Source organism: Lepidochelys olivacea (genome assembly GCF_965140295.1).
Source record: "Lepidochelys olivacea isolate rLepOli2 genome assembly, chromosome: 11".
Taxonomy (NCBI): Eukaryota; Metazoa; Chordata; order Testudines; family Cheloniidae; genus Lepidochelys; species Lepidochelys olivacea.
Window position 1 is genome coordinate 8,771,359 of NC_140421.1, and position 14,925 is coordinate 8,786,283.

Below are 14,925 nucleotides of genomic sequence, written 5' to 3' on the forward strand. Positions count from 1 at the left end.
AGCAGGTGTATTCTTCCTGAACGTACCAGAAACTGTTAGCAGTAGTGAAGGAAGCAGTTAAGTACATTTACAGAAACCAGGGAAACTCTAAGCTGCCAGGTGATTTGAATTTAGGAACAATCCCCATAGATGTTCCAGCAACCAACTATTTTAATAGAGTGCTAGCTGTTGAAGTGACTGGCTCCATAAGATCAGAGCTTAAATTCACATGCATCTATATTAGTTTGGGTATGGGGAGTTTCATTTTGCTAGTTTCTTGAAGCAAATTCTACATAGCAGCACAAGAAAGAGCTGCCTTATCGGATCTGACACCCTCCCACTCTCCTTTATGAGAGTTTTAGAGTAACAGCCATGTTAGTCTGTAATCGCAAAAAGAAAAGGAGTACTTGTGGCACCTTAGAGACTAACCAATTATTTGAGCATAAGCTTTCATGAGCTACAGCTCACTTCATCAGATGCATACTGTGGAAACTGCAGAAGACATTATATACACAGAGACCATGAAACAATACCTCCTCCCACCCCACTCTCCTGCTGGTAATAGCTTATCTAAAGTGATCACTCTCCTTACAATGTGTATGATAATCAAGTTGGGCCATTTCCAGCACAAATCCAGGTTTTCTCACCCCCCCCCTTTTTTTTCCAAAAACCACGCACACAAACTCACTCTCCTGCTGGTAATAGCTTATCCAAAGTGTTAACCTATCCAACTATACTCTCAGCCCAGCAGAAGCAGCTGTCCTATCTCGGGGCCTCTCCTTCTGCCCCTCCACCCCCACGAACATGATACAGTTCTGTGGTGACCTAGAATCCTATTTTCGACGTCTCCGACTCAAGGAATATTTCCAAAATACCTCTGAACAACATATTAATCCACAGAGGCCTCCCTACCAACATTACAAAAAGAAGGATTCTAGGTGGACTCCTCCTGAAGGTCGAAACAGCAGACTGGACTTCTACATAGAGTGCTTCCGCCGACGTGCACGGGCTGAAATTGTGGAAAAGCAGCATCACTTGCCCCATAACCTCAGCCGTGCAGAACACAATGCCATCCACAGCCTCAGAAACAACTCTGACATCATAATCAAAAAGGCTGACAAAGGAGGTGCTGTTGTCATCATGAATAGGTCGGAATATGAACAAGAGCAGCTCTCCAACACCACTTTCTACAAGCCATTACCCTATGATCCCACTGAGAGTTACCAAAAGCAACTACAGCATTTGCTCAAGAAACTCCCTGAAAAAGCACAAGATCAAATCCACACAGACACACCCCTGGACCTCCGACCTGGGATATTTTATCTACTACCCAAGATCCATAAACCTGGAAATTCTTGGCGCCCCATCATCTCAGGCATTGGCACCCTGACAGCAGGATTGTCTGGCTATGTAGACTCCCTCCTCAGGCCCTACGCTACTAGCACTTCCAGCTACCTTCGAGACACCACTGACTTCCTGAGGAAACTACAATCCATCGGTGATCTTCCTGATAACACCATCCTGGCCACTATGGATGTAGAAGCCCTCTACATCAACATTCCACACAAAGATGGACTACAAGCCATCAAGAACACTATCCCCGATAATGTCACGGCTAACCTGGTGGCTGAACTTTGTGACTTTGTCCTTACCCATAACTATTTTACATTTGGGGACAATGTATACCTTCAGATCAGTGGCACTGCTATGGGTACCCGCATGGCCCCACAGTATGCCAACATTTTTATGGCTGACTTAGAACAACGCTTCCTCAGCTCTCGTCCCCTAACGCCCCTACTCTACTTGCGCTATATTGATGACATCTTCATCATCTGGAGCCATGGAAAAGAAGCCCTTGAGGAATTCCACCATGATTTCAACAATTTCCGTCCCACCATCAACCTCAGCCTGGTCCAGTCCACACAAGAGATCCACTTCCTGGACACTACAGTGCTAATAAACAATGGTCACATAAACACCACCCTATACCGGAAACCTACTGACCGCTATTCCTACCTACATGCCTCCAGCTTTCACCCTGACCACACCACATGATCCATCGTCTACAGCCAAGCTCTGCGATACAACCGCATTTGCTCCAACCCCTCAGACAGAGACAAACACCTACAAGATCTCTATCAAGCATTCTTACAACTACAGTACCCACCTGCGGAAGTGAAGAAACAGATTGATAGAGCCAGAAGAGTTCCCAGAAGTCACCTACTACAGGACAGGCCTAACAAAGAAAATAACAGAACGCCACTAGCCGTCACCTTCAGCCCCCAACTAAAACCCCTCCAACGCATTATTAAGGATCTACAACCTATCCTGAAGGATGACCCAACACTCTCACAAATCTTGGGAGACAGGCCAGTCCTTGCCTACAGACAGCCCCCCAACCTGAAGCAAATACTCACCAACAACCACATACCACACAACAGAACCACTAACCAAGGAACCTATCCTTGCAACAAAGTCCGTTGCCAACTGTGTGCCCACATATCTATTCAGGGGACACCATCACAGGGCCTAATCACATCAGCCACACTATCAGAGGCTCGTTCACCTGCACATCCACCAATGTGATATATGCCATCATGTGCCAGCAATGCCCCTCTGCCATGTACATTGGTCAAACTGGACAGTCTCTACGCAAAAGAATAAATGGACACAAATCAGATGTCAAGAATTATAACATTCATAAACCAGTCGGAGAACACTTCAATCTCTCTGGTCACGCAATTACAGACATGAAGGTCGCTATCTTACAACAAAAAAACTTCAAATCCAGACACCAGCAAGAAACTGCTGAATTGGAATTCATTTGCAAATTCGATACTATTAATTTAGGCTTAAATAGAGACTGGGAGTGGCTAAGTCTTTATGCAAGGTAGCCTATTTCCCCTTGTTTTTTCCTCCCCTCCCTCCCCCCCCCCCCCGAGACATTCTGGTTAAACTTGGATTTATGCTGGAAATGGCCCACCTTGATTATCATACACATTGTAAGGAGAATGGTCAGTTTGGATGAGCTATTGCCAGCAGGAGAGTGAGTTTGTGTGTGTGTGTGTTGGGGGTGTGTGTGAGAAAACCTGGATTTGTGCTGGAAATGGCCCACCTTGATTATCATGCACATTGTAAGGAGAGTGGTCAGTTTGGATGAGCTATTGCCAGCAGGAGAGTGAGTTTGTGTGTGTATAGGGGTGGGGGGGGTGTGTGTGAGAAAACCTGGATTTGTGCTGGAAATGGCCCACCTTGATTTTCATACACATTGTAAGGAGAGTGGTCACTTTGGATAAGCTATTACCAGCAGGAGAGTGAGTTTGTGTGTGTGGTTTTTGGAAAAAAAAGGGGAGGGGGGGTGAGAAAACCTGGATTTGTGCTGGAAATGGCCCACCTTGATTATCATACACATTGTAAAGAGAATGGTCACTTTGGATGGGCTATTACCAGCAGGAGAGTGAGTTTGTGTGTGGGGGGGGGGGCGAAGGGTGAGAAAACCTGGATTTGTGCTGGAAATGGCCCAACTTGATTATCATACACATTGTAAGGAGAGTGATCACTTTAGATAAGCTATTACCAGCAGGAGAGTGGGGTGGGAGGAGGTATTGTTTCATGGTCTCTGTGTATATAATGTCTTCTGCAGTTTCCACAGTATGCATCCGATGAAGTGAGCTGTAGCTCACGAAAGCTTATGCTCAAATAAATTGGTTAGTCTCTAAGGTGCCACAAGTACTCCTTTTCTTTATGAGAGTGTTTTCCATTATTCCCTCCCTGCAAAATAGCTCTTTTCCAGTTTGTAGTGGATTTCTTCCTTTCAATTTCTTCTGTTTAAGAAAGAGATTCAGACTCGGATTTTTAAGAAACAGCCATTAAGTAGGGTGGGGGAATGAAAAAATTTTGTTTGCAAAACACTTTACTCCAGAAAGCCCCCACAAACTACACGGATTGCTGTCAAACATTGATGGCAATTATTTTCCTTTGGGCTGTGAATGGTCCTTATTCTGCATACATTTGTCCTAAATGTATTCACAAAACATGGGCATATTTAATAAACTTCATAATTTCAAAGATTCAACACCTTTTCAGTGTAAAATAAAACATACATCATTCAGTCCATGAGATTACCCAACTTCTCAGTCTTTGCCATATCATAAGCCCATGTTACAACAGGAAAAGCTTAAGGATCTTCAGTTTCAATACCCCCTCCCATTTAGCCATAAAAAACTTTGGGTGATCATGACCTCATATTCAGAACACATGACATAGTATCTTATTTTTTTTTAATCATTCCAGGAAGTGGCAGTGAATCAAACAAATATTTTGTTCTATATATGAGCTAAGTTGGAGTTTTACCAACTGTACCAGCCCCACATTGCAAGCCAGTTCAGCAAAAGTGGGCAGGGCCTGCACAATATCCCCAACATACCTTGACATGCCTCTGGCTGCACTGCTACTTGCCCACAACTTGAGCACAGAGCGTACAACACTAGGCTTTTGTTGGCATATAGTGCCGTCTTCCCACTGACCCCGTGCATACCTGTGCATGGGCAGCCAAAATCTGGTACTGTGTCTTCAGTAAATTCAGCTTACTTCTAAAATAATACTTAGGCAATGTGCCATGTCTGTGCTGCTGCTGATCAAAAACTGCCCATATTGAACAATGATAATCGACAGCTGTTACAGTACCCTGCTGTGTGCTGTACTAGGTTCTTAGGAATTTGTAGCCTTACATGATGAGAGATAATATTCATATGATACATTGCTTTAATTTTGCAACCATGTAACAAACAGCATTTAATTTGCAATTGTGACACTCCCTCGCATTCTACCCGTCTGATAGGGCTACATCCATCTAACATTAGGTTACATTATCTGAAATCTTCGAGTAGCTTTCAAACTCTTGGTTAATTTTTTAAATAAAAAGAACTTGCCACAGAAATATCTCCCCTCCCAATAAGTGGGACCTAAAATCACCCAATATACAGGATGGGAAATAACAGTCCTGCTTTTAAGGGTCACTATCTTGCAAACCTACAAGGATGGTTTCTTCCACTAGATAACTGGGATATTCCTACATCCTAGAGGTGGGTGGTGAGAAAGTCACACTTAAACCAGCAGCATCCTGGTTTAAAGAAGCTTTTCAAGATGATTTTTAGAGGTTTTATAACACATATTAGTACTATTTTTCCTCTCTTCTTGGTACTCTGTAGTTGGAATAATTCATATAGAGTAATATCTCTACAGATTTCTAATTTTTTTCTATAAAATGTAGCAACAACAAAATCTAACAGTAGACAATTTTATTAAGGTGTGACTAAGGGATCTCCCTCACTCATGGCTTCAACATTCATGAGTAACATGCCCATTCCCAGCTCATGCCAATAAAACTTTATACCATTGCTCACATGATATTTAATGACACCTCTGGCCAAGCCCATTGCCATGGCATCTGGGTACTTTATTTTGTGTTAACAAATAGTCACTGAGATGGATGACTCAGTAAAATTATACAACTTGTAGTTTCCTTTAACGGTAATTGGAAAGCCGGAGTGAACATTCCACCATGAAAGCATATTCTATAGTGCCTTGAATCCTAAGGCTGTCTGCACTACAGAGTACTTCAGTATAATTAATGTACGTCACTCAGGGGTGTGAATAATTCACACCCCTGAGCGATGTACATTATACTGACCTAAGCGCCTCCCACTGAGCATCTCCCACTGACATAGCTACTGCCTCTCGCAGTGGTAGGAGTTGTTAAGTAAATGGGAAAGCTCTCTCCTGTTCGCTTAGTGTCTTCGCCAGAAGCGCTACAGCGATGCAGCTGCGCCACTGTAGCTGTTGTAGTGTGGACATAACTTTAGTTAACAAGACTTGTCACTGGAAGTTTATTTGGAAAATTCATTTTCAGAAACTAATAGCAAAAGTATTCCAGAAGATCTTATCCCCCTAATTACTGAGTCAACTGTACTATATAGAATGTTCTAAAAAGATGATTTAATTATAAATAAAAGTAATGGGATCTCTGATTCATGGGAACCATAGCATACTTAATTTATGTGTATTTGGATAATTCACGAAAATTGTTGCAACTCTGCCACTGTCCTTTTCCTATAAATCTGTCTCAATTCTGGATAGCAGTGTAACATGTGCAGTGATCAGATAGATCTGTAAAGTCATGTAGACTACCCTTCCTGTATTTGATTGTTCTCTTACACTGACAAAGTACTGGAGAAATAACTGTATTTTTAAATAACTCATACAGTGGATATTGTTCAACTTCCCAGAGAGATTATTCCACAGTCCAATAGATCTCACACAATATTTAAAATTCTTACAAATAATGCTGGTGAAAATAATCCAAATCTTATTCCAGTACGTGGTGGTGAAGATGAAAATAGAATATTTCTATATCTGTGGAAACTGATTAGCACTAGGACCCCTGGCATACAAACTGAAGACTTCAGTTATTATCAGAGTTCAAGATATTGCCAGTGGGAGTTATTTTTAACTTACACAGGTTCATGACTGGAGAAAGGGTAGATTCAAGCTGACAAGGAGAGAAAATTAACCTCCCCTACCCCTCTACTACATATTCCCACTGTAGCCCAGCCTATATGAATCCAGTGAATTCCTGCATACCTTGTCAGTTCACCACGGATTCACAAATTGATTCTTTCAGCTGTATGGAAGGTTTGGGTCCTACAAAGATCTTCCATAAGGAATTGACAAAATATTTCAGACAGAGGACATAATTTTTTAATTCTTCAGAAGATAGCAGTAAATGTATTCATTGCATAAGAAATCTATAATTTAGGAGCAGCTGTGCAGCAGCCTCTGTGTTTTAATGCATTCTACTCTATCAATGATTTTAAATATTTATGCTGTCATCCCACATTCATGAAAAATATTTAAATTAAACATGTATAAGGAACAGATGCCTTTTGCTCACTGACAAGAAAACCCAGTCATAAACTTCTTCTAATGAAATTTTACTTCACTCAACCCCATCACTTTAGGAAGTAATGAAATCTAAGGTGGGAGCAGACTTATTCCAGTGGAACTTTTCCAGAGAACCTGGGTATGTGAACAGAAGAGACTTTGATTAATGGGGAAATATAGATTGCAATGATAAACTAGAGATCTATGCTTTCACTACTAACTTGAGAGTAACTTGAGGCTGAATTAAAATTTGCTGGGCATATGTGAAAGGCTGAGTTGTACAGTTTTTAAGACTTTCTGCAGTAATATCAGAGGTTATCCATTTTCAATACTGAGTCTGTAGAGTCTGTTAGATTTCTGTTGCAGAGATTACATTAAAATAATTATAATAATTATACCAGAATGTAGTGCTATATACACTATAAAAAAAGCCAGCTGATTAAGGCCCTACTTGAATTGTGGGATGACTGTCAAAAATTGCAGCTGAGTTGTGGACAAGACATGGAAAATTGCAGAAAAGTTACAATGGACCTTTATTTATTGTGGTAATTTGGAAAAGCCAAAGAAGACCTATTTGTTCAAGAAAAATGTGCTGGAACAATATAAACACTCACATATTGTGTTATGCCTGCTAACTTTTTTGCTGCAACTATATTATATGCACAGGGCTGACAGCGGGAGCCCTGCCATGCGTGGGGCTGACAGCGGGAACTTCAACCAACCGCTGCTGGGTGCTGACAGCGGGAGCCTCGGCCATCAGCTACCAGAGGCTGATAGCGGGAGCTCTGGCCATCAGCGGCTGACAGCCAGGGCTTCCGCTGACAGCCCCAGGGGCTCCAGCTGTCAGCCTGGCAGCTGACAGAATTGCAGTGGAAGCCTAGTACTGCAGGATCCACAATATCCGCAATATCACAAACTAAGTAGGGCCTTACAAACAATTCCTTAAAAAACAGACAATTATTTTATTATGAAACAAGGAAGATTAAAGAAAATATCTTGGGAAGGTTGCAAGCTATTTGCCTTGTCCAACCTCCTCCTCCCCCATTCTGAATACCAAAAAACAGCCACCATTGCTAAACAACAAAGTAAGAAAAGCAGTGAGAGACAAAAAGGCATCCTTTAAAAAGTGGAAGTTAAATCCTAGTGAAGAAATAGAAAGGAGCATAAACTCTGGCAAACGAAGTGTGAAAATATAATTAGGAAGGCCAAAAAAGAATTTGAAGAACAGCTAGCCAAAGACTCAAAAAGTAAAAGCAAATTTTTTTAAAAGTACATCAGAAGCAGGAAGCCTGCTAAACAACCAGTGGGGCCACTGGACAATTGAGATGCTAAAGGAGCACTCAAGGATGATAAGGACATTGCAGAAAAACTAAATGAATTCTTTGCGTTGGTCTTCATGGCTGAGGATGTGAGGGAGATTCCCAACCATGAGTCATTCTTTTTAGGTGACAAATCTGAGGAGCTGTCCCAGACTGAGGTGTCATTAGAGGAGGTTTTGGAACAAACTGATAAATTAAACAGTAATAAGTCACCAGGACCAGATGGTATTCACCCAAGAGTTCTGAGGGAACTCAAATGTGAAATCGCAGGGCTACTAACTATAGTCTGTAACCTATCATTTAAATCAGCTGCTGTACCAAATGACTGGAGGATAGCTAATGTGACGCCAATTTATAAAAAGGGCTCAAGAGGTGACCCCAGCAATTACAGGCTAGTAAGGCTGATTTCAGTACCAGGCAAACTGGTTGAAACGGTAGTAAAGAACAACATTGTCAGACACATAGATGAACATAATTTATTGGGGAAGCGTCAACATGGTTTTTGTAAAGGGAAATCAAACCTCACCAATCTACTAGAATTCTTTGAGGTGTCAAGAAACATGTACAAGGATGATCCAATGGATGTAGTGTATTTAGCTTTTCAGAAAGCCTTCGACCAGGTCCCTCACCAAAGCTATTAAGCAAAGGAAGCAGTAATGGGATAAGAGGGAAGGTCCTCTCATGGATTGGTACTAGTTAAAAGGTAGGAAACAAAGGGTAGGAATAAATGGTCAGTTTTCAGAATGGAGAGAGGTAAATTGTGGTGTCCCCCAGAGGTCTGTATGGGGCCAAGTCCTATTCAACATATTCACTAATGATCTGGAAAAATGGGTAAACAGTGAAGTGGAAAAATTTGCAGATGATACAAAACTACTCAAGATAGTTAGGTCCCAGGCAGACTGCGAAGGGCTACAAAAGGATCTCTCAAAACTGGAGTGATTGGGCAACAAAATTGGAGGTGAAATTCAATGTTGATAAATGCAAAGTAATGCACATTGGAAAACATAATCCCAACTATACATATAAAATGATGGGGTCTAAATTAGCTGTTACCACGCAAAAAGAAAGAGATCTTGGAGTCCTTGTGGATAGTTCTCTGAAAACATCCACTCAATGTGCAGTGGTAGTCAATAAAGCGAACAGATTGTTGGGAGTCATTAAGAAAGGGATAGATAATAAGACAGAAAATATCATATTGCCTCTATGTAAATCCATGGTACGCCCACATCTTGAATACTGCATGCAGATGTGGTCACCACATCTCAAAAAAGATATATTGGAATTGGAAAAGGTTCAGCAAAGAGCAACAAAAATGATTAGGGGTATGGAACAGCTGCCTTATGAGGAGAGATTAATAAGACTGGAACTTTTCAGCCTGGAAAAAAGATGACTAAGTGGGGATATGATAGAGGTCTATAAAATCATGACTGGTGTGGAGAAAGTAAATAAGGAAGTGTTATTTACTCCTTCTCATATCACAAGAACTAGGAGTCACTGAGGCCCGCCGACAGCAATTCTGGGCCCCAGGGCAGAACAGTCAATGGACCCACTCACACGCACAAGCCACGCGCGCACCGACACGGTCCACCTGACATTTGGGCAGTGCTGCATCTACACTGGCTGGTGCCCAGTGAGCTGCTGGCTGTGCTGCTGCGTGTGCTCTGCCGGCATTGCCAGGGCTTTCACATGCCTGCCCAGTAGGGTTGCCAACTGTCTAATTGCGAAACCCAAAGACCTGCCCCTGTCCTGCCCCTTCCCTGAGGCCCCGTCCCATCCCACCCATTCTCCAAGGCCCCAACTCCTGCTCACTCCATCCCCCCTCCCTCTGTCGCTCACTCTCCCGCACCCTCACTCACTTTCACCAGGCTGGGGCAAGGGGTTGGGGTGCAGGGTGCAGGCTCTGGGAGGGAGTTTGGGTGCGGGAGATGGTGTGGGGTCAGGTTCTCAGAGGGAGTTTGGGTGCAGGAGATGGTGTGGGGTCAGGCTCTGAGAGGGAGTTTGGGTGCGGGAGGTGGTGCGGGGTCAGGCTCTGAGAGGGAGTTTGGGTGCGGGAGGTGGTGTGGGGTCAGGTTCTCAGAGGGAGTTTGGGTGCGGGAGGTGGTGCGGGGTCAGGCTCTGAGAGGGAGTTTGGGTGTGGGAGGTGGTGCGGGGTCAGGCTCTGAGAGCAAGTTTGGGTGCAGGAGGGGGTGAGGGGTGCAGGCTCAGGGAAGGAATTTGCGTGCACGGGGTGAGGGGTCGGGCTCTGAGAGGGAGTTTGGCTGTGGGAGAGGGTGCTTACCTCGGGTGGCTCCCAAAAGTGACCAGCACACCCCTCTGGCAGCGGCTCCTAGGTGGGGAGCCTAAGGGGTATACTCAGGCACCACCTGTGCAGCTTCCATTGGATGCAGTTCCCAGCCAATGGGAGCTGTGGAGTTGGCACTCGGGGCGGTGGGCAGTGTGCAGAGACCCCCTGCTCCCATAGGACCATTCTGGCCACTTCTGGGAGCGGCGCGGAGTGAGGGTGGGCTGGTCTGACCCAGTATGGCCGTTCTTATGTTCTTATGAGTATTACCTTAGTCTGCAAGTAGTCCCCATGGAAAAGTAACTCTATGCATTGGAGTAAAGACTTTTAACCAGAGATAGAATGAACAGGTGTGTTCAGTCTCTAATTTATCTAGGCATTTATATGATTAAAACACTTAGAATCCTGTTATCTGATAGAAATTGAAAAAGTACATGAGTAGGTTCTTGGTTCTTCCCCCTTCCAATAGAACATGCTTGAGGATTTAGGCTTAGCTGCTTTCCTTCCCCCCGGCCCTTCAGACTTTTAAATCTGAAAAGGTAGGTTGAAAACCTTCTACCCTCTTCCCCTTCAGTTCAACCCCCAACATAATAAATGATTTCTTGAATTTTTAGCAATTGTAAATATTTTGTAGGTTGTTGAAAATCCAGTCATTTGTCAGAATATTCTTGGTGTACATTATAATGTCTCAGGAGGATGGGCAGAGACTATTGGGTTTAATCTCTAGCTGTAATTTTACATACAGGAATGTTCTGAAGTTCAGAGTTGAGCTAGTAAAAAAAAAATTGAATCTCAATTGCAAATATGGGACAAATCACGGCCAAAATTGAATCCTTTTTTGATCAGATCTAATTCACAGCATCCAGATGAACTCTTCTCAGTCAAAATGATTCCAGGATGCTGGAAAATGATAATGTACATAGGTTAAGGAATATTGAAAACTGCTATGATCCCAATTCAGAGAGTACACTACTCTGACTACAAAAATATCCAAGTCATAAAAGTTCCCTTTTTCAGTTTGGAAGGTTTATGATAAAGGCTTTTGTCATCCATTCTGTGTGTTTCAGGAGACAGTTTGTGAGTAGGAACCTGAGATGTGCAACATTATTTGGCCGTAGGTCATTGGCCAAAAAAAAAAAAAAAAAAAAAAGACAGAATTAACATGGGACAAGACAGTGGCATGCTTGAGAGCATGACAGTTGCAAATGTGCAGGACTGCCCTCTTGGCATAATCCCAAAGAAATTATAGGCTTTGACATCACCTCCTCTTCCCTGAGAGTGAAACAGTGAACCCCAAAACATTCTCTATGGAAACGTTGGAAACAATTTGGCTTATTCTCTTAATCATACAGCATTTTCTGGTGCATGTTTTTGTTCCCTGATTTTTAATTAATATTATATTTAGTATAATGAATGTCAATGTGCAGTAAGCGGTCTGTGTCCAGCAGATAACAGATGGTTTACAGTCTAAAGGCAAGCAGTAAAAGATTTGACTGGTCTTGTGGTGAGAATGTCCTCTAAATACTATATCACTTTTCACCTTCAGAGCAGTTTACAAACACTACTGAACTATCCATCTCAGCCTCTCTTCGAGTAAGAAAGAATTATCTTCTCTTTTTACAGATCAGGAGATTGTTGCATAGTTTAAGTGATTTGCTGAAAGTATATTAAAAAAAAAAAAAAGAAAAAGAAGCCAGGATCTTCTGGCTTCCAATCCTCCACTCAGACCATTAGACTACATTCCATGCAGGTTAGGGAAAGTAGCAAACAAAAACTCGGCAATACAAAATAAGGTATATGATCTGCCAGTAGCTGAAAGCCCATGCAGTCACATGTGTGGAGTTCATAAACTCAAGTGTTAAAAGAAAAAAATCCAAACAAGGCTGAGAACTTGAAAATTGGACAGGAGCAGGCTGCAAATCCTATATGGATGATGCTGATTGTGCTCTTGTGTGGGGGCTTGTGTTGAGTTGTGTGTCTGTGTATGCATGCGCTGGGAGATTTGCGGTGATTTTTGTGGGTGGCAAATGAGGGGTCTGTTGTGGCAACCGCCTATGTGTGTGTTGCTATTGTGTCTGGTAGTTGTATTGTTGTGGGTAGTTGTGTAATGCCTGGAGAGTTGTGTGGGTGGCAGTTGGGCCATATAATCCACCATCTTGCAGTTTCTTTCATACAACCAATGCAATTGTTGCATGCACATTAGCTGTAGTGTAAGGGTGATGATTGGTTGAGTTACCTCTGACATCACAATGGTCTAGGACTCTTGGCATGGCCTAACTATGTGCCTTAGTGCAGCTATACGTGCAGCTATAGTGCACAGGTATAATTTATCAGGACAAAATTGCTAAGAACTTAAAAATTGGATGGTAATAGGCCACAAGACGTAGTGATGATTCAACCTGGTGATATTCTGAACAAAAAAGAACCTCAAGCCATGCTTTGTAGTTTTTTTCCCCTCACTTTACACTGCCACTGCAGAAGTGATAGGTTTCAGAGTGACACATGGACTGATGCTCCTGAAATCTTATTATATAGATTCTCTGCTGATAAACATTCCCCTAGAGTAAAATTCCCTTGTATTATTGTCTCCCCCACTTCTCTACCCCTTTACCTTCTTCTCATCAGCATCTCTTGTCATTTCTGGTGAGCTTTTCGTCTACTTTAGCTTGTCAAGTTGAGGGTGGAAGCATAGCCAAGTGAACAGGAAACTAGACTGGGAGTAGACCTGCATTCAATTCCCAGGTCAGCCACAGACTTCCTATGTGAGCTTGGGCAAGTCACTTAATCAGCCTTGTGTCTCAGAAGTGAGGATAATATTTATGTACCTCCCAGGGATGTTGGGAGGATAAAATCCGTCAATGAGTGTGGCTACTACAGTGATGAGGGCAATGTAAGTACCTAAAGAGACAAAGCTTGTTTACAACCATGCCTTATTTAAAAATTTGCTATTCAGTACTGTCTTTGCAGCGTCCTTATATTTACAGTACATGTTTAGCTGGCTAATAGGTAACAGAGAGTTCTTGGGTTGTAGAACTTTTCATATTGCTTTCTCCCCCACTTTTCCTCCTATGTGTAAAGATTTTGAAAACTGATATTAACGGACTGTTTAAAGAGAGTAATTTCCAGCGACACCCCCAAGTTTTTCATAGAATATCATAGAATATCAGGGTTGGAAGGGACCTCAGGAGGTCATCTAGTCCAACCCCCTGCTCAAAGCAGGACCAATCCCCAATTTTTGCCCCAGATCCCTAAATGGCCCCCTCAAGGATTGAACTCACAACCCTGGGTTTAGCAGGCCAATGCTCAAACCACTGAGCTTTAAATTAATACAAAACTATTACATAAATACAAAAAGAAGAAATACAAACATAAAGATGCTCTAGGAAATATTAACTTGGATGCACTGCATATCCAGTGTATTTTACCGTATGGATTTAACAACATATAGAGCACATACAGAGCTACCCACTTAACAAGAGAAAAAGTAATAGGGTATATTACCTATGGACAATGTGGCCATTGCATTTTTGAACCTTTATTTTGCATTTCTTTGCCCCTTCTCATTTTAATGTCACAAACTTCATGCTGCATTAACACAGGTTTTTTGTATTTACGTTATGAACTAATCCTGAGGACTAAATGTTTGTGGAAGGTACTGGATAGACAGCCTTAACAGACTAAAATCCTCTGGTTACACACGGTACAGTTACAACACAGGTAATGGCAATGCAAGCGTCCCCTGACTGCCCTACTCAAACCTCATGTGAGGATGTGGCTAGAAGAGAAAGTGTACATCAGTTTCCAGGCCTTTTCAGCCCTTGGTCTCTCCAAAGAGACCATCAGCAAGTTATGGTGGTATTTTTGTGATACAGACACTTGTTCAGTAGGAGCTGTTTTGAGCACACTATACTCCTTTTAAACAAGCCATCTCTGGGGAAAAACTATTAAGATGAATTGAACTGCTTGATAGCTTTTATCCTTAATATCAGTCAAAGATTAATAAATTATCATAACCATATTAGGTAGACTGGAGGGACTAAATTCTGCTTTCAGCTGTGCCTGTATAAATCTGGAGTCATTCCATTGATTACAACAGAGTTGCTACAGGTTAAGAGCAACATAACAGAGAAAAGACATAACTGGTCTTGTTACTAAATGACTACATAATACTAACACATGACTAAATGACTACATAATACATCAATATCTTGTGACATTCCTGCACGTCACTAGAGCTTTTTATTCCTGCCCATTAAAATGCATTACGATATGGGGGTTGCTGAAATGTAAATTAAAGGCTACGGCACTAGTAGATTAACAGCTGCTGTGTAGATTGACAGCCTTTGTGAGCCCAGCTGGCAATGTCAGGTTAGTGGGTCTCTAGTCACAACATTAATCAGCTTT